The 21,665-nt window shown below is 44.0% G+C and overlaps 1 protein-coding gene across 1 annotated transcript in view; it reads right to left on the reverse strand.

The window, feature by feature from the left end:
- LOC143767327 (uncharacterized) overlaps positions 1-21,665 on the reverse strand; it is a 760,398-nt gene that overhangs the window by 260,423 nt on the left and 478,310 nt on the right. The gene's annotated exons all lie outside the window — the stretch shown is intronic.

The raw sequence follows: 21,665 nt of genomic DNA on the forward strand, positions 1-21,665 counted from the left end.
AGCCGTGTGTGTACGAGGTGTACGGAGCGGAGCCGTGTGTGTACGAGGTGTACGGAGCGGAGCCGTGTGTGTACGAGGTGTACGGAGCGGAGTCGTGTGTGTACAAGGTGTACGGAGCGGAACCGTGTGTGTACGAGGTGTATGAAGCAAAGCCGTGTGCGTACGAGGTGTATGGAGCGGAGCCGTGTGTGTACGAGGTGTACGGAGCGGAGCCGTGTGTGTACAAGGTGTACGGAGCGGAGCCCTGTGTGTACGAGGTGTACGGAGCGGAGCCGTGTGTGTACGAGGTGTACGGAGCGGAGCCGTGTGTGTACGAGGTGTACGGAGCGGAGCCGTGTGTGTACGAGGTGTACGGAGCGGAGTCGTGTGTGTACAAGGTGTACGGAGCGGAACCGTGTGTGTACGAGGTGTATGAAGCAAAGCCGTGTGCGTACGAGGTGTATGGAGCGGAGCCGTGTGTGTACGAGGTGTACGGAGCGGAGCCGTGTATGTACGAGGTGTACGGAGCGGAGCCGTGTGTGTACCAGGTGTACGGAGCGGAGCCGTGTGTGTACCAGGTGTACGGAGCGGAGCCGTGTGTGTACGAGGTGTACGGAGCGGAGCCGTGTGTGTACGAGGTGTACGGAGCGGAGCCGTGTGTGTACGAGGTGTACGGAGCGGAGTCGTGTGTGTACAAGGTGTACGGAGCGGAACCGTGTGTGTACGAGGTGTATGAAGCAAAGCCGTGTGCGTACGAGGTGTATGGAGCGGAGCCGTGTGTGTACGAGGTGTACGGAGCGGAGCCGTGTATGTACGAGGTGTACGGAGCGGAGCCGTGTGTGTACCAGGTGTACGGAGCGGAGCCGTGTGTGTACCAGGTGTACGGAGCGGAGCCGTGTGTGTACGAGGTGTACGGAGCGGAGCCGTGTGTGTACGAGGTGTACGGAGCGGAGCCGTGTGTGTACGAGGTGTACGGAGCGGAGTCGTGTGTGTACAAGGTGTACGGAGCGGAACCGTGTGTGTACGAGGTGTATGAAGCAAAGCCGTGTGCGTACGAGGTGTATGGAGCGGAGCCGTGTGTGTACGAGGTGTACGGAGCGGAGCCGTGTGTGTACAAGGTGTACGGAGCGGAGCCGTGTGTGTACGAGGTGTACGGAGCGGAGCCGTGTGTGTACGAGGTGTACGGAGCGGAGCCGTGTATGTACGAGGTGTACGGAGCGGAGCCGTGTGTGTACGAGGTGTACGGAGCGGAGCCGTGTGTGTACGAGGTGTACGGAGCGGAGCCGTGTATGTACGAGGTGTACGGAGCGGAGCCGTGTGTGTACCAGGTGTACGGAGCGGAGCCGTGTGTGTACCAGGTGTACGGAGCGGAGCCGTGTGTGTACGAGGTGTACGGAGCGGAGCCGTGTGTGTACGAGGTGTACGGAGCGGAGCCGTGTGTGTACGAGGTGTACGGAGCGGAGTCGTGTGTGTACAAGGTGTACGGAGCGGAACCGTGTGTGTACGAGGTGTATGAAGCAAAGCCGTGTGCGTACGAGGTGTATGGAGCGGAGCCGTGTGTGTACGAGGTGTACGGAGCGGAGCCGTGTATGTACGAGGTGTACGGAGCGGAGCCGTGTGTGTACCAGGTGTACGGAGCGGAGCCGTGTGTGTACCAGGTGTACGGAGCGGAGCCGTGTGTGTACGAGGTGTACGGAGCGGAGCCGTGTGTGTACGAGGTGTACGGAGCGGAGCCGTGTGTGTACGAGGTGTACGGAGCGGAGTCGTGTGTGTACAAGGTGTACGGAGCGGAACCGTGTGTGTACGAGGTGTATGAAGCAAAGCCGTGTGCGTACGAGGTGTATGGAGCGGAGCCGTGTGTGTACGAGGTGTACGGAGCGGAGCCGTGTGTGTACAAGGTGTACGGAGCGGAGCCGTGTGTGTACGAGGTGTACGGAGCGGAGCCGTGTGTGTACGAGGTGTACGGAGCGGAGCCGTGTATGTACGAGGTGTACGGAGCGGAGCCGTGTGTGTACGAGGTGTACGGAGCGGAGCCGTGTGTGTACGAGGTGTACGGAGCGGAGCCGTGTGTGTACGAGGTGTACGGAGCGGAGCCGTGTGTGTACGAGGTGTACGGAGCGGAGCCGTGTGTGTACGAGGTGTACGGAGCGGAGCCGTGTGTGTACGAGGTGTACGGAGCGGAGCCGTGTATGTATGAGGTGTACGGAGCAGAGCCGTGTATGTATGAGGTGTACGGAGTGGAGCCGTGTGTGCATTAGTATTGAAAGTTCATGATATATTTCTACACCGTGTGCAGTATTATTAGGCAAGTTGTATTTTAGAGGATTATTTTAATTATTGATCAACAACTATGTTCTCAATCAACCCAAAAGACTCATAAATAGCAAAGTTTAATATTTTTGGAAGTTGGAGTGGTTTTTTTTTTTTAGATTTGGCTATCTTAGGAGGATATCTGTTTGTGCAGGCCGGCATCACACTCAGCGTAGGGAAATACGGTCCGTATTTTACATGCGTAATACGCAGAAATGATCCCAAAACAGTGATCCGTATGTTATCCGTTGGCAAGGTGTGGCAACGTGTTTTGCGCATGTAAACCTCCTTATGGCATCCGTGCGGCGAGATTTTCTCGCCGGCTTGCAAAATGGACATAGAATGGATCCATGGGCTCAAATATTCGTGAAAACATATATACAGTCTATATATACAATGGGGCAAAAAAGTATTTAGTCAGTCAGCAATAGTGCAAGTTCCACCACTTAAAAAGATGAGAGGCGTCTGTAATTTACATCATAGGTAGACCTCAACTATGGGAGACAAACTGAGAAAAAAAAACCCAGAAAATCACATTGTCTGTTTTTTTATCATTTTATTTGCATATTATGGTGGAAAATAAGTATTTGGTCAGAAACAAACAATCAAGATTTCTGGCTCTCACAGACCTGTAACTTCTTCTTTAAGAGTCTCCTCTTTCCTCCACTCATTACCTGTAGTAATGGCACCTGTTTAAACTTGTTATCAGTATAAAAAGACACCTGTGCACACCCTCAAACAGTCTGACTCCAAACTCCTCTATGGTGAAGACCAAAGAGCTGTCAAAGGACAACAGAAACAAAATTGTAGCCCTGCACCAGGCTGGGAAGACTGGATCTGCAATAGCCAACCAGCTTGGAGTGAAGAAATCAACAGTGGGAGCAATAATTAGAAAATGGAAGACATTCAAGACCACTGATAATCTCCCTCGATCTGGGGCTCCACGCAAAATCCCACCCCGTGGGGTCAGAATGATCACAAGAACGGTGAGCAAAAATCCCAGAACCACGCGGGGGGACCTAGTGAATGAACTGCAGAGAGCTGGGACCAATGTAACAAGGCCTACCATAAGTAACACACTACGCCACCATGGACTCAGATCCTGCAGTGCCAGACGTGTCCCACTGCTTAAGCCAGTACATGTCCGGACCCGTCTGAAGTTTGCTAGAGAGCATTTGGATGATCCAGAGGAGTTTTGGGAGAATGTCCTATGGTCTGATGAAACCAAACTGGAACTGTTTGGTAGAAACACAACTTGTCGTGTTTGGAGGAAAAAGAATACTGAGTTGCATCCATCAAACACCATACCTACTGTAAAGCATGGTTGTGGAAACATCATGCTTTGGGGCTGTTTCTCTGCAAAGGGGCCAGGACGACTGATCCGGGTACATGAAAGAATGAATGGGGCCATGTATCGTGAGATTTTGAGTACAAACCTCCTTCCATCAGCATGGGCATTGAAGATGAAACGTGGCTGGGTCTTTCAACATGACAATGATCCAAAGCACACCGCCAGGGCAACGAAGGAGTGGCTTCGTAAGAAGCATTTCAAGGTCCTGGAGTGGCCTAGCCAGTCTCCAGATCTCAACCCTATAGAAAACCTTTGGAGGGAGTTGAAAGTCCGTGTTGCCAAGCGAAAAGCCAAAAACATCACTGCTCTAGAGGAGATCTGCATGGAGGAATGGGCCAACATACCAACAACAGTGTGTGGCAACCTTGTGAAGACTTACAGAAAACGTTTGACCTCTGTCATTGCCAACAAAGGATGTATTACAAAGTATTGAGATGAAATTTTGTTTCTGACCAAATACTTATTTTCCACCATAATATGCAAATAAAATGATTAAAAAACAGACAATGTGATTTTCTGGATTTTTTTTTCTCAGTTTGTGTCCCATAGTTGAGGTCTACCTATGATGTAAATTACAGACGCCTCTCATCTTTTTAAGTGGTGGAACTTGCACTATTGCTGACTGACTAAATACTTTTTTGCCCCACTGTATATACAGTATATCAGTAAGACACATATACTTACTTATATTTCATACAGCGCAAGATAGCAGAAAAGCCGGTAATTCAATTGCCGGCTTTTGCTATTTCCTTCCCAAACCCGACATGATATGAGACATGGTTTACATACAGTAAACCATCTCATATCCTTTTTTTTTTTTTTAGCATATTCCTCACTACTAATGTTAGTAGTGTGTTGTGTGTGTGCAAAATTTGGGGGCTCTAGCTGTTAAAATAAAGGGTTAAATCGCAGAAAAAACTTGTGGGCTCCCGCGCAATTTTCTCCGCCAGAGTGGGAACACCAGTGACTGAGGGCAGATATTAATAGCCTAGAGAGGGACCATGGTTATTGCCCCCCCCCTGGCTAAAAACATCTACCCCCAGCCACCCCAGAAAAGACACATCTGGAAGATGCGCCTATTCTGGCACTTTGCCTCTGTCTTCCCACTCCCGAGTAGCGGTGGGATATGGGGTAATAAAGGGTTAATGTCACCTTACTGTTGTAAGGTGACATTAAGCCTGGTTAATAATGGAGAGATGTCAATAAGACACCTATCCATTATTAATCAAATAGTAGTAAATGGTTAATAAAACACACACATTAGGAAAAAAGTATTTTAATGAAATAAAGACACAGGGTGTTGTAATAGTTTATTATACTCTTAATCTAAATGACGACCCTCGTTTTTTTATTTTTTCCTTTTTTACAGAACAACAATATCCCATACCTTTCCGCCGTTACAGTCATGTCCCACGATGTAAATCCATCTGAAGGGGTTAAATAATTTTACAAACAGGAGCCTGCTAATGCAGATGCCCCTGCCTGTAAGAACTGGGGAATGAATGGGAAGCAGGGGAACGTTGCTACCTAGACTTGCGGTGCTGCGCCCCCTGCTGGCATAAACTCATATGAACTCTAGCGTGAGAAAATATTCAGAAAAATTCCCACGCTTGAGTTCATATGAGGATATGCCAGCAGGGGGGCGGCAGCACCGCAAGTCTAGGTAGCTACGTTCCCCTGCTTTCCATTCATTCCCTAGTTTTTACAGGCAGGGGCAGCTGCATTAGCAGAGCTCCTGCTTGTAAAATTATTTAACCCCTTTAGACGGATTTACATCGTGGGACATGACTATAACGGCAGAAAGGTATGGGATATTGTTTTTTTTTTTTTATTTTTCCTTTTTTTACAGAACGAGTGTCGTCATTTGGATTGAGCGTATAATAAACTATTACAACACCCTGTGTCTTTATTTCATTAAAATACTTTTTTCCTATTGTGTGTGTGTATTATTAACCCTTTATTACTATTGGATTAATAATGGATAGGTGTCTTATTGACACCTCTCCATTATTAACCAGGCTTAATGTCACCTTACATTAGCACGGTGACATTAACCCTTTATTACCCCATATCCCACCACTACAAGGGAGTGGGAAGAGAGAGGCTAAGTACCGGAAAAGGCGCATCTTACAGGTGTGCCTTTTCTGGGGTGGCTGGGGGCAGATGTTTTTAGCCGGGTGGGGCAATAACGATGGCCCCTCTCTAGGCTATTAATATCTGCCCTCAGTAACTGGTGTTCCCACTCTGGCGGAGAAAATTGCGCGGGAGCCCACGCCAGTTTTTTCCGTGAATTAACCCTTTATTTTAACAGAAACCAAAAGAAAAAACCTTCACTAGAAGACCAAAAATATTTGTAAAATATAATAAAGTTTATTGAAGACAAACATACATAAATATAAAAACATGATAATGGCCACCAGTGCAAAAAAAATGGTGGGACAACACGGGTCAAACTCAGTAATAGTATATATAATATAATGTAAATACTGTTATTGCACAGCCCAGGGTAATATATTCATAATAAATAACCATACGCAAAATACATAATAAGAAGTAATAAAGTGCAACCGTGCAATAGTGCAAGTGCTATGTTCAGCTAATCTATACTAGTGCAATGTAATGCACATATTAAACTGAAGATCACTACAACCTGGGCTGGATAATCTGACACAAAAACAGATTCAGAATATATACACTTTAAGCATGGATAAATAGGCAGTATGTAAGTATAGTTACCACAAGAATAGACCCGGGGACCCACCACACCCGACGCGCGTTTCGCATGGAAATGCTTCGTCCAGGGGTGGTTGGGTACTGGCCAGGGGGGTTTTTATATCGGTCATGACCAATGGCTAAAGGAAAAATCAATAGAAAGAAGCGGCACCTGAGATCGCGATAGTACGCTTATGTGAAGAGTGAAACCGGAAATAGCAGCCGGAAGAAGAAAACAGCGCGGTGAAGATGGCGCAGGAGAAAGTAGCAACGGTTGCTACAACAATAAATACCGCGTATCTAAAGGCAGACAATAATGTAAATTTCAGGCATGGAAGACATCATATGGCCCGAGCTGTCCGTAACGCAAATACCAAAAGTGCAAAACTCCAAAGGAGCGTACTGAAAAAACAGCACAAAGCGCATGCGCATAAATGGCTAAGTGCCAGCGATAGAAGAAGCGTACTAGAAAGCTGCACAAGGCGCATGCGCATAAATGACTGAGCGCCGACAAAAGAATAAACAAAGTGCTACCGCAAAACAGCGCAGGCACAAGGACACGCGGCAAACAAAATGCTACCGCAAGAGAGCGCAGGCGCAGGGATACGCGGCAACAGTTGCTACAACACTAAACTGCAAAACGCCCGTGCATCTAAGAACAAGCAGCAATATAGTTGTAAAAAACAAGAATACGTAGTTGGCCTAAGCTACCCCTTACGGGAATACAAAAATAAAAAGAAATAAAATAAAAACAAAACACAAAACAGCTGATACTTGGACAAAAGTGAGTAAAGTGCAAGTATGAATAAATAAATAAATAAATACGGGTTCAGCAAAAAAACCCCACCCCCATATTACACAAACCTATCAAATATACACAGTATATATGTGTCAAAATCACCGAAACAAATATTGAAAATAGCACATGGCGAGTGACAAAAAATGCTAAAAATTTATTATATAAGGCTCGTTTACACAGTTAAAAAGGCAAATCCTGTGATAAAGAATGATCATATGCTGAATTACGGCATAAGTGTACAAAAGCGAGCACAAGTGAATATTAAAAAACAAAAAGAACAACTATTACGCTTATAAGACCAAAAAAAAAAAAATGGCACAAAAAGGAAATAATATAATAAATATGACCAATGTAATCAATACAAAAAGCAACTATAATTAGCAACATTGGTTGCCAACGTAACCTAATAGAAAAAAGGAAAAAAAAAAAAATATGTACAATGCACCAATGTGATAGGATAAATAAATGTGAAAAATATGAAAATTAATATAACGTAATAATAGAAAAAGGGTGAGTCATAATAAGTAATGGAAACATAATCCATGAAAACATGTAGACATAGGTGACATAATAAGATAATACAAGGTGAAAACACAACATAGTGATACAAAAATAGGGATAATGAATTTAAAGTTAGCCATAGTTAGATGTTCGGTGCATCCATAAGAAGATCACATCCTGCAGGCCAAACGCATGGACAAGTAAAGATAATAATAAAGTGTTTGAAAACCGCTGGAAGACATATAATCACATAGCCATTGGAGAAAAAAACCCTAGAAAAAGAAGATAAAAACAAAATCAAACACACAGAATAGAAAGAAATAACTTTATTAAAAAACAGCCAGAATAAAAACAATCAGAGGACAGCAAGTGAATCTATGTTGGTAAAAATGGAACAAAACTATTGTGGTCATTAAGACCATATGGTGAGATGGTATCAAGTCTATATATCCATTTCGATTCTTTTTGGGCTAAAAGCCTCTTCCAATTACCTCCACGAGGTCCGATGAAGATCCGATCGATGCCTTTAACCACCAACCCGGTGGCATCACAATCATGTAAAGCCTTAAAATGGCGTGGTATGGGTTTCAGTTTTTGAGGATCATCTTCTGTAGATGCATTTTCAATGTCTAGTACATGTTCACGCACTCTACGGCGAAGCTCCCGTGATGTCATACCTACATATATCAGGCCACATGGGCATGTGGCGTGATAGACAGCCGCCTTAGTGGTGCATGTAATTGTGTGGGTGATTTTGTAAGTCCTGTCATTGTTGCTATTAAGAAACTCAGTGGCTTCACAAATGTTTGGACATGCCACACACTTGCCACATCTGGTACACCCCCACTTCGGTCCTTTTGAGCCAAAGATGTACTTTTGGCTTGGACCCTTATGGTAACTATGCACCAGTTGGTCTCTTAGGTTCTGTGATCATCTGAATGTTATCGCTGGGGTGTTATCGATGAACCTTGAGATTGTGTCATCCAACTGCAGGATATGCCAATGTTTAGCAATGATCCGCTTGATTTCCCCACTCCTAGAATGGTAGTCTAAGACACACCGTACCTGGTCCTGTTGTTCATGATCCTTCCTTTGTTGTAAAAGTTCCATCCTCCGGCTGGAGGATGCCCGTTGATATGAACGGCAGATGGTCTTCCTTCCATATCCTCGGTCTTTGAAACGTTTGAAGAGGTCGGATGCCTGTATTTCAAAAAAGGAGTCATTAGAGCAAATCCTTCTAGCACGTAAGTATTGCCCTGTTGGTATATTTCTGATGAGATGTGGAGGATGTTGGGAAGAGGCATGCAGTAATGAGTTGACTGAAGTACTTTTTCGAAATAGGTCCGTTTGTATGTACCCATCCTTATCCACAGATATCAAAATATCCAAAAATTCAATTGAGCTGGTACTGTATTTATATGTTAATTTAATATTTTTACAGTTGTTATTAAGAACAGTAAAGAATGAATCAAGCTCAGTCCGGGTCCCCTGCCAAATCATGAGTACATCATCGATGTACCTCCACCAGGATATCACCTTGGCATTAAGTGGATGAGAGGATGTTTGAAACATCTCGCGTTCCCATAGTCCCAGAAACAGGTTCGCATATGAGGGCGCACAAGACGCCCCCATAGCGGTACCCTGTACTTGGAGAAAAAAAGAATCACGGAACATGAAAAAGTTGTGTGTCAAGACAAAACGTAAGGCCTTGATGAGAAAAGTACATAAATTTACATGAAGTCCACTGTTATTTAAATAAAAGGAAGTTGCTTCAAGGCCATATGTATATAGCGACTCGACGTCGCAAGTCACAATCATCATGTTAGATTCCAATTGGATTCCATCTAATTTCCTCAAAGTGTCAGTAGTGTCTTTAAGAAAAGAAGGTAGAGTTTCCACCAATGGTTTCAAGTGGAAGTCAATCAACTTGGAAATAGGATCAGATATATTGTTGATCCCAGACACAATGGGCCTACCTGGAGGATTAAGCGGATCTTTATGGATTTTGGGAAGCAAGTAGATACTTGGTATCATAGGGTCTTCAATCCAGAGGCCTTCCATTTGTTTCACTGATAGAACGCCGTGGTCAACCGCCTCCTGTAAAAGATCATGCAGTTCAATTTTGTATTTGGATAAAGGATTGAAAGTTAGTTTTTGATAGCAGGATGTATTGTACATATTTTTTTTTTTTCCTTTTTTCTATTAGGTTATGTTGGCAACCAATGTTGCTAATTATAGTTGGTTTTTGTATTGATTACATTGGTCATATTTATTATATTATTTCCTTTTTGTGCCATTTTTTTTTTGGTCTTATAAGCGTAATAGTTGTTCTTTTTGTTTTTTAATATTCACTTGTGCTCGCTTTTGTACACTTATGCCGTAATTCAGCATATGATCATTCTTTATCACAGGATTTGCCTTTTTAACTGTGTAAACGAGCCTTATATAATAAATTTTTAGCATTTTTTGTCACTCGCCATGTGCTATTTTCAATATTTGTTTCGGTGATTTTGGCACATATATACTGTGTATATTTGATAGGTTTGTGTAATATGGGGGTGGGGTTTTTTTGCTGAACCCGTATTTATTTATTTATTTATTCATACTTGCACTTTACTCACTTTTGTCCAAGTATCAGCTGTTTTGTGTTTTGTTTTTATTTTATTTCTTTTTATTTTTGTATTCCCGTAAGGGGTAGCTTAGGCCAACTACGTATTCTTGTTTTTTACAACTATATTGCTGCTTGTTCTTAGATGCACGGGCGTTTTGCAGTTTAGTGTTGTAGCAACTGTTGCCGCGTATCCCTGCACCTGCGCTCTCTTGCGGTAGCATTTTGTTTGCCGCGTATCCTTGCGCCTGCGCTGTTTTGCGGTAGCACTTTGTTTATTCTTTTGTCGGCGCTCAGTCATTTATGCGCATGCGCCTTGTGCAGCTTTCTAGTACGCTTCTTCTATCGCTGGCACTTAGCCATTTATGCGCATGCGCTTTGTGCTGTTTTTTCAGTACGCTCCTTTGGAGTTTTGCACTTTTGGTATTTGCGTTACGGACAGCTCGGGCCATATGATGTCTTCCATGCCTGAAATTTACATTATTGTCTGCCTTTAGATACGCGGTATTTATTGTTGTAGCAACCGTTGCTACTTTCTCCTGCGCCATCTTCACCGCGCTGTTTTCTTCTTCCGGCTGCTATTTCCGGTTTCACTCTTCACATAAGCGTACTATCGTGATCTCAGGTGCCGGTTCTTTCTATTGATTTTTCCTTTAGCCATTGGTCATGACCGATATAAAAAACCCCCTGGCCAGTACCCAACCACCCCTGGACGAAGCATTTCCATGCGAAACGCGCGTCGGGTGTGGTGGGTCCCCGGGTCTATTCTTGTGGTAACTATACTTACATACTGCCTATTTATCCATGCTTAAAGTGTATATATTCTGAATCTGTTTTTGTGTCAGATTATCCAGCCCAGGTTGTAGTGATCTTCAGTTTAATATGTGCATTACATTGCACTAGTATAGATTAGCTGAACATAGCACTTGCACTATTGCACGGTTGCACTTTATTACTTCTTATTATGTATTTTGCGTATGGTTATTTATTATGAATATATTACCCTGGGCTGTGCAATAACAGTATTTACATTATATTATATATACTATTACTGAGTTTGACCCGTGTTGTCCCACCATTTTTTCTGCACTGGTGGCCATTATCATGTTTTTATATTTATGTATGTTTGTCTTCAATAAACTTTATTATATTTTACAAATATTTTTGGTCTTCTAGTGAAGGTTTTTTCTTTTGGTTTCTATATATGGTATCCTTCATGACCCCGTAAGGGATATTATTTGGTGTTTTTTGTATTTTTTGTACCCTAGTGGTCACAGTTATCCCAGTCCACGATGGACTTTAGAAGCAGAGATGCTTCTTGGACAGCCCATGCTCAAAATGTGTTTGGTGGTAGTGGCCCACCGGTGCAGGAACCAATTCAGAAGACAGCTCTTAAAAAAACTTTTAAAAATCTTCTTAATCGCCGTACGAGGCTATGGTGGAACAAAACATCACTTGAAAATTATATATCCAAAAACTTGATTCCAAGAGGCTTACGGGTTCAGATTTTTCCGTCGTTTCCGGTGAGTGATATATCTGTACGGACCAAATGGGAAACTGCATGCAACCTTTGCTCAGTTACTTTCATGAATATTTTGATAGAAATCAATTCAAGGTCCATCATGGAATTGGGCATTGAAATTGATGAAATATATAAGAAACTTCAAACTGAATGTACAACGGAAGAGTTTGATTTATTCAAAAAGGAAACGGACGAGTGGTGCGATACGTGGGAAAAAGATATTTCCAGCACCAAAAACAAAAAATTTCTACGTGACCAACAGGACAAAACGGACAATAAAGTATATAAGTGGTATCATTCAGACCCTACTAATCAAACTGGTCGTACAGTGGAGACTGCCAGTACATCTAGTGCTAATTCCTCCACACCATCAGTAGATCAGTCGGTGGAGAGGCACCTGCGATTTAATCAGAGACGCAAAGACGATCGATTTAGGTATTATAACACCAGGAGACAAGTGAAGAACCCTGATATCAACCATGAGGATGAACTCCGGAACACCTCTATGAAGGTAATTAATCTTTCCAATGTGGTTTTATCATCTGCCCAAATTTCTCTTTTGAGTAAAGGCCTTACTTTCTCTCCCTCCTCAGCCCCTGACTGTTTCTCAGTCTTTAAGGACTTACAACTATTCACTCGAAGACTATTCTTTAAAAAATTGTTTTCCCATGATGCAAAAGAAATCTTATCTTCAACAGAAACCGAAGCGGAGACAACCCAGATACTAGTAGAACTAGCGGAGGAGGCGGATGGAGGTACCCTGAGGAACTTTCCGAAACAACTCCTTCCAAAATCTAAGAAATTTCCCCAGATTAATACCGTACCTGTCCTGGACTTATTCATACGATCTGTCATGAAAGAGGTGAGTGAGGTACCAGAAACCATTAGTGGTGATAATCTGAATAGGGAGGAAAGGAATGCATTAAAGGAGTTGAAAAAACTCAATGAGGTTACCATTAAACCATCGGATAAAGGAGGTAATGTGGTGGTGTGGTCGACTTCAGCTTATGAAAAAGAGATGATGAGACAACTCAGGAATACATCCTGCTATCAAAAACTAACTTTCAATCCTTTATCCAAATACAAAATTGAACTGCATGATCTTTTACAGGAGGCGGTTGACCACGGCGTTCTATCAGTGAAACAAATGGAAGGCCTCTGGATTGAAGACCCTATGATACCAAGTATCTACTTGCTTCCCAAAATCCATAAAGATCCGCTTAATCCTCCAGGTATGCCCATTGTGTCTGGGATCAACAATATATCTGATCCTATTTCCAAGTTGATTGACTTCCACTTGAAACCATTGGTGGAAACTCTACCTTCTTTTCTTAAAGACACTACTGACACTTTGAGGAAATTAGATGGAATCCAATTGGAATCTAACATGATGATTGTGACTTGCGACGTCGAGTCGCTATATACATCTATCCACCACGAGGATGGCCTTGAAGCAACTTCCTTTTATTTAAATAACAGTGGACTTCATGTAAATTTATGTACTTTTCTCATCAAGGCCTTACGTTTTGTCTTGACACACAACTTTTTCATGTTCCGTGATTCTTTTTTTCTCCAAGTACAGGGTACCGCTATGGGGGCGTCTTGTGCGCCCTCATATGCGAACCTGTTTCTGGGACTATGGGAACGCGAGATGTTTCAAACATCCTCTCATCCACTTAATGCCAAGGTGATATCCTGGTGGAGGTACATCGATGATGTACTCATGATTTGGCAGGGGACCCGGACTGAGCTTGATTCATTCTTTACTGTTCTTAATAACAACTGTAAAAATATTAAATTAACATATAAATACAGTACCAGCTCAATTGAATTTTTGGATATTTTGATATCTGTGGATAAGGATGGGTACATACAAACGGACCTATTTCGAAAAAGTACTTCAGTCAACTCATTACTGCATGCCTCTTCCCAACATCCTCCACATCTCATCAGAAATATACCAACAGGGCAATACTTACGTGCTAGAAGGATTTGCTCTAATGACTCCTTTTTTGAAATACAGGCATCCGACCTCTTCAAACGTTTCAAAGACCGAGGATATGGAAGGAAGACCATCTGCCGTTCATATCAACGGGCATCCTCCAGCCGGAGGATGGAACTTTTACAACAAAGGAAGGATCATGAACAACAGGACCAGGTACGGTGTGTCTTAGACTACCATTCTAGGAGTGGGGAAATCAAGCGGATCATTGCTAAACATTGGCATATCCTGCAGTTGGATGACACAATCTCAAGGTTCATCGATAACACCCCAGCGATAACATTCAGATGATCACAGAACCTAAGAGACCAACTGGTGCATAGTTACCATAAGGGTCCAAGCCAAAAGTACATCTTTGGCTCAAAAGGACCGAAGTGGGGGTGTACCAGATGTGGCAAGTGTGTGGCATGTCCAAACATTTGTGAAGCCACTGAGTTTCTTAATAGCAACAATGACAGGACTTACAAAATCACCCACACAATTACATGCACCACTAAGGCGGTTGTCTATCACGCCACATGCCCATGTGGCCTGATATATGTAGGTATGACATCACGGGAGCTTCGCCGTAGAGTGCGTGAACATGTACTAGACATTGAAAATGCATCTACAGAAGATGATCCTCAAAAACTGAAACCCATACCACGCCATTTTAAGGCTTTACATGATTGTGATGCCACCGGGTTGGTGGTTAAAGGCATCGATCGGATCTTCATCGGACCTCGTGGAGGTAATTGGAAGAGGCTTTTAGCCCAAAAAGAATCGAAATGGATATATAGACTTGATACCATCTCACCATATGGTCTTAATGACCACAATAGTTTTGTTCCATTTTTACCAACATAGATTCACTTGCTGTCCTCTGATTGTTTTTATTCTGGCTGTTTTTAATAAAACCCCTAGAAAAAGAAGATAAAAACAAAATCAAACACACAGAATAGAAAGAAATATTTCTATTCTGTGTGTTTGATTTTGTTTTTATCTTCTTTTTCTAGGGTTTTTTTCTCCAATGGCTATGTGATTATATGTCTTCCAGCGGTTTTTAAACACTTTATTATTATCTTTACTTGTCCATGCATTTGGCCTGCAGGATGTGATCTTCTCCTTATGGATGCACCGAACATCTAACTATGGCTAACTTTAAATTCATTATCCCTATTTTTGTATCACTATGTTGTGTTTTCACCTTGTATTATCTTATTATGTCACCTATGTCTACATGTTTTCATGGATTATGTTTCCATTACTTATTATGACTCACCCTTTTTCTATTATTACATGTTATATTAATTTTCATATTTTTCACATTTATTTATCCTATCACATTGGTGCATTGTACATATTTTTTGTTTTTTCCTTTTTTCTATTAGGTTACGTTGGCAACCAATGTTGCTAATTATAGTTGCTTTTTGTATTGATTACATTGGTCATATTTATTATATTATTTCCTTTTTGTGCCATTTTTTTTTTTTTGGTCTTATAAGCGTAATAGTTGTTCTTTTTGTTTTTTAATATTCACTTGTGCTCGCTTTTGTACACTTATGCCGTAATTCAGCATATGATCATTCTTTATCACAGGATTTGCCTTTTTAACTGTGTAAACGAGCCTTATATAATAAATTTTTAGCATTTTTTGTCACTCGCCATGTGCTATTTTCAATATTTGTTTCGGTGATTTTGGCACATATATACTGTGTATATTTGATAGGTTTGTGTAATATGGGTTTTTTTTGCTGAACCCGTATTTATTTATTTATTTATTCATACTTGCACTTTACTCACTTTTGTCCAAGTATCAGCTGTTTTGTGTTTTGTTTTTATTTTATTTCTTTTTATTTTTGTATTCCCGTAAGGGGTAGCTTAGGCCAACTACGTATTCTTGTTTTTTACAACTATATTGCTGCTTGTTCTTAGATGCACGGGCGTTTTGCAGTTTAGTGTTGTAGCAACTGTTGCCGCGTATCCCTGCGCCTGCGCTCTCTTGCGGTAGCATTTCATTTGCCGCATATCCTTGCGCCTGCGCTGTTTTGCAGTAGCACTTTGTTTATTCTTTTGTCGGCGCTCAGTCATTTATGCGCATGCGCCTTGTGCAGCTTTCTAGTACGCTTCTTCTATCGCTGGCACTTAGCCATTTATGCGCATGCGCTTTGTGCTGTTTTTTCAGTACGCTCCTTTGGAGTTTTGCACTTTTGGTATTTGCGTTACGGACAGCTCGGGCCATATGATGTCTTCCATGCCTGAAATTTACATTATTGTCTGCCTTTAGATACGCGGTATTTATTGTTGTAGCAACCGTTGCTACTTTCTTCTGCGCCATCTTCACCGCGCTGTTTTCTTCTTCCGGCTGCTATTTCCGGTTTCACTCTTCACATAAGCGTACTATCGCGATCTCAGGTGCCGGTTCTTTCTATTGATTTTTCCTTTAGCCATTGGTCATGACCGATATAAAAACCCCCCTGGCCAGTACCCAACCACCCCTGGACGAAGCATTTCCATGCGAAACGCGCGTCGGGTGTGGTGGGTCCCCGGGTCTATTCTTGTAGTAACTATACTTACATACTGCCTATTTATCCATGCTTAAAGTGTATATATTCTGAATCTGTTTTTGTGTCAGATTATCCAGCCCAGGTTGTAGTGATCTTCAGTTTAATATGTGCATTACATTGCACTAGTATAGATTAGCTGAACATAGCACTTGCACTATTGCACGGTTGCACTTTATTACTTCTTATTATGTATTTTGCGTACGGTTATTTATTATGAATATATTACCCTGGGCTGTGCAATAACAGTATTTACATTATATTATATATACTATTACTGAGTTTGACCCGTGTTGTCCCACCATTTTTTCTGCACTGGTGGCCATTATCATGTTTTTATATTTATGTATGTTTGTCTTCAATAAACTTTATTATATTTTACAAATATTTTTGGTCTTCTAGTGAAGGTTTTTTCTTTTGGTGTCTATATATGGTATCCTTCATGACCCCGTAAGGGATATTATTTGGTGTTTTTTTTCCTTTATTTTAACAGCTACAGCTCCCAAATTTTGCACACAGACACTTGTAACATTATTAGTGAGGGATATGTAAAAAAATTAGGGATATGAAATGGTTTACTGTATGTAAACCATGTCTCATATCCTGTCGGGTTTGGGAAGGAGATAGCAAAAAGCCAGCAATTGAATTACTGGCTTTTATGCTATCTAGCGCTGTATGAAATATAAATATATATACAGTGGGGCAAAAAAGTATTTAGTCAGTCAGCAATAGTGCAAGTTCCACCACTTAAAAAGATGAGAGGCGTCTGTAATTTACATCATAGGTAGACCTCAACTATGGGAGACAAACTGAGAAAAAAAAATCCAGAAAATCACATTGTGTTTTTTTTATCATTTTATTTGCATATTATGGTGGAAAATAAGTACCGTATATACTCGAGTATAAGCCGAGATTTTCAGCCCAAATTTTTGGGCTGAAAGTGCCCCTCTCGGCTTATACTCGAGTCATGATCGGTGGTGGGGTCGGCGGGTGAGGGGGAGAGGGCGCTGAGGCATACTTACCTAGTCCCGGCGATCCTGTCGCTCCCCCTGCCCGTCCCACGGTCTCCGGGTGCCGCAGCTCTTCCCCTGAGCGGTCACATGGGACCGCTCATTAGAGAAATGAATAGGCTGCTCCACCTCCCATAGGGGCGGAGCCGCATAATTCATTTCTCTAATCAGCGGTGCCGGTGACCGCTGACAGAGGAAGAGGCTGCGGCACCGAAGACCAGCTGTCCGGGGGAAGGAGCGGGACGCCGGGAGCAGGTAAGTATTACATATTCACCTGTCCTCGTTCCACACGCCGGGCGTCGCGCCATCTTCCCGGCGTCGCGCCATCTTCCCGGCGTCTCTCCGCACTGACTGTTCAGGCAGAGGGCGCGATGACGCATATAGTGTGCGCGCCGCCCTCTGCCTGATCAGTCAGTGCGGAGAGACGCCGGGAAGATGGCGCCGAGGAGCTGCGGCAAAGAGAGGTGAGTATGTGTTTTATTATTTTATTGCAGCAGCACAGCTATGGGGCAATAATGGACGGTGCAGAGCACTATATGGCACAGCTATGGGGCAATAATGGACGGTGCAGAGCACTATATGGCACAGCTATGGGGCAATAACGGTGCAGAGCACTATATGGCACAGCTATGGGGCAATAATGGTGCAGAGCACTGTATGGCACAGCTATGGGGCAATGGTGCAGAGCACTGTATGGCACAGCTATGGGGCAATGGTGCAGAGCACTGTATGGCACAGCTATGGGGCAATGGTGCAGAGCACTATATATATGGCACAGCTATGGGGCAACGGTGCAGAACACTATATGGCACAGCTATGGGGCAATAACGGTGCAGAGCACTATATGGCACAGCTATGGGGCAATAACGGTGCAGCGCACTATATGGCACAGCTATGGGGCAATAATGGTGCAGAGCACTGTATGGCACAGCTATGGGGCAATGGTGCAGAGCACTATATGGCACAGCTATGGGGCAACGGTGCAGAGCACTATATGGCACAGCTATGGGGCAACGGTGCAGAGCACTATATGGCACAGCTATGGGGCAACGGTGCAGAGCACTATATGGCACAGCTATGGGGCAACGGTGCAGAGCATTGTATATATGGCACAGCTTTATGTGGAGTATCTATGGGGCAATGGTGCAGAGCATTGTATATATGGCACAGCTTTATGTGGAGCATCTATGGGGCCATAATGAACGGTGCAGAGCATTATATGTGGCACAGCTTTATGTGGAGCATCTATGGGGCCATACTGAACGGTATGGAGTATCTATTTTTAATTTTGAAATTCACTGGTACCTGCTGCATTTTCCACCCTAGGCTTATACTCGAGTCAATAAGTTTTCCCAGTTTTTTGTGGCAAAATTAGGGGGGTCGGCTTATACTCGGGTCGGCTTATACTCGAGTATATACGGTATTTGGTCAGAAACAAAATTTCATCTCAATACTTTGTAATATATCCTTTGTTGGCAATGACAGAGGTCAAACGTTTTCTGTAAGTCTTCACAAGGTTGCCACACACTGTTGTTGGTATGTTGGCCCATTCCTCCATGCAGATCTCCTCTAGAGCAGTGATGTTTTTGGCTTTTCGCTTGGCAACACGGACTTTCAACTCCCTCCAAAGGTTTTCTATAGGGTTGAGATCTGGAGACTGGCTAGGCCACTCCAGGACCTTGAAATGCTTCTTACGAAGCCACTCCTTCGTTGCCCTGGCGGTGTGCTTTGGATCATTGTCATGTTGAACGACCCAGCCACGTTTCATCTTCAATGCCCTTGCTGATGGAAGGAGGTTTGCACTCAAAATCTCACGATACATGGCCCCATTCATTCTTTCATGTACCCGGATCAGTCGTCCTGGCCCCTTTGCAGAGAAACAGCCCCAAAGCATGATGTTTCCACCACCATGCTTTACAGTAGGTATGGTGTTTGATGGATGCAACTCAGTATTCTTTTTCCTCCAAACACGACAAGTTGTGTTTCTACCAAACAGTTCCAGTTTGGTTTCATCAGACCATAGGACATTCTCCCAAAACTCCTCTGGATCATCCAAATGCTCTCTAGCAAACTTCAGACGGGCCCGGACATGTACTGGCTTAAGCAGTGGGACACGTCTGGCACTGCAGGATCTGAGTCCATGGTGGCGTAGTGTGTTACTTATGGTAGGCCTTGTTACATTGGTCCCAGCTCTCTGCAGTTCATTCACTAGGTCCCCCCGCGTGGTTCTGGGATTTTTGCTCACCGTTCTTGTGATCATTCTGACCCCACGGGGTGGGATTTTGCGTGGAGCCCCAGATCGAGGGAGATTATCAGTGGTCTTGAATGTCTTCCATTTTCTAATTATTGCTCCCACTGTTGATTTCTTCACTCCAAGCTGGTTGGCTATTGCAGATTCAGTCTTCCCAGCCTGGTGCAGGGCTACAATTTTGTTTCTGGTGTCCTTTGACAGCTCTTTGGTCTTCACCATAGTGGAGTTTGGAGTCAGACTGTTTGAGGGTGTGCACAGGTGTCTTTTTATACTGATAACAAGTTTAAACAGGTGCCATTACTACAGGTAATGAGTGGAGGAAAGAGGAGACTCTTAAAGAAGAAGTTACAGGTCTGTGAGAGCCAGAAATCTTGATTGTTTGTGCAGCGCCCCCACCGCCGCAGGGCCGAGGGGTACCCGGTACCGGGCCTCTGAGTCTCTGTTCTGGGGTTGTCACGGTGGCTAGACCCGGTCCGTGACCCTGCTGAGGGGCGCCCAAATAATAGATAATAGGTGTTGGTGGTGTTGGTAGCGCGGTGTAGTGCCGGTCGCAGTTAATAACGAGGACACCAGGTTGCAGTCTCTTTACCTCTTTACTGAAGGTCTCAAAGTCCTCAATCCGAAATACGGTTAACCAGGCTGCGCAAGTCCGGCCGGTCCGATGGCACCTCCAGAGTTCCCTTTGCAGGTGGAAATCTGTGCCTTCCTACTAGTGCTATGTGTTGTGGTCCTCCCCTGCTGAGCTTACGGGATAGTCCCCACAACTGTTGTGTCTGTTTCTCGTGTTCCCTCACAACTCGATTAGATGATCTTCTGCTAATCCTCTGTCCCTCCCTGGTGTTATGGTTGGGACGCACCCGTATGACGGGTAGGCTCGGAGCTCTTCCGGGACCCTAGAGTCGCCCCTCTCCAAAGGTTGCCCCCTATGTCTGCGTAGGTGATTTAAGTGACACAGCCCGCCTGTGACTGACTGTCCTGCCGTTGGTTTGAAGTATGGCTTAGAGCTCTGTACCTCCTCGGCGTTCCGGCCGCCGGTTGTTTGCACCTCAGTAGGATGTTGCCTCGATCTTACAGCACGACTCCTACTGGTATTCTCCTTCTTGCTTTGATCTCGTTTCTCACTCAGCACAATAAATCTCGCTTCTTGTCCTTTCTTAGGGCACCGCCGCTATGAAGTGCAGGCGCGGTCCCGTATCTTTCTCTCTGTTTGCCAGGCCTCTGTCAGGATCCCACCCCTGACAGGGACCCTACCGAATCTTCCCCTGCAACACCCTCTGCCACAAGGTGTTGCCTGGTTCCAACCCAGTCAGCTTTCTCTCTAACTTCCTGCCTAACCCCCAGTTTTACCAGACTGTGAGGAGTGGCCTAATGAATAGTACCCTTAGCTTCCCCTGGAGGCCAGACTGTGAAATGTATTGGTGTCTGTGATACCTGGTCAGATGAACTCCTTCAGTGCCATCAGACGTACCATAGCCCCCCTTAGCGGCAGAGCCACAGTACTGCAACGACCAGGACTCTGGGGCGCTGCATTTGTTTCTGACCAAATACTTATTTTCCACCATAATATGCAAATAAAATGATTAAAAAAAACAGACAATGTGATTTTCTGGATTTTTTTTTCTCAGTTTGTCTCCCATAGTTCAGACGGACCCGGACATGTACTGGCTTAAGCAGTGGGACACGTCTGGCACTGCAGGATCTGAGTCCATGGTGGCGTAGTGTGTTACTTATGGTAGGCCTTGTTACATTGGTCCCAGCTCTCTGCAGTTCATTCACTAGGTCCCCCCGCGTGGTTCTGGGATTTTTGCTCACCGTTCTTGTGATCATTCTGACCCCACGGGGTGGGATTTTGCGTGGAGCCCCAGATCGAGGGAGATTATCAGTGGTCTTGAATGTCTTCCATTTTCTAATTATTGCTCCCACTGTTGATTTCTTCACTCCAAGCTGGTTGGCTATTGCAGATTCAGTCTTCCCAGCCTGGTGCAGGGCTACAATTTTGTTTCTGGTGTCCTTTGACAGCTCTTTGGTCTTCACCATAGTGGAGTTTGGAGTCAGACTGTTTGAGGGTGTGCACAGG

Source organism: Ranitomeya variabilis, chromosome 4 (genome assembly GCF_051348905.1).
Source record: "Ranitomeya variabilis isolate aRanVar5 chromosome 4, aRanVar5.hap1, whole genome shotgun sequence".
Classification (NCBI taxonomy): Eukaryota; Metazoa; Chordata; class Amphibia; order Anura; family Dendrobatidae; genus Ranitomeya; species Ranitomeya variabilis.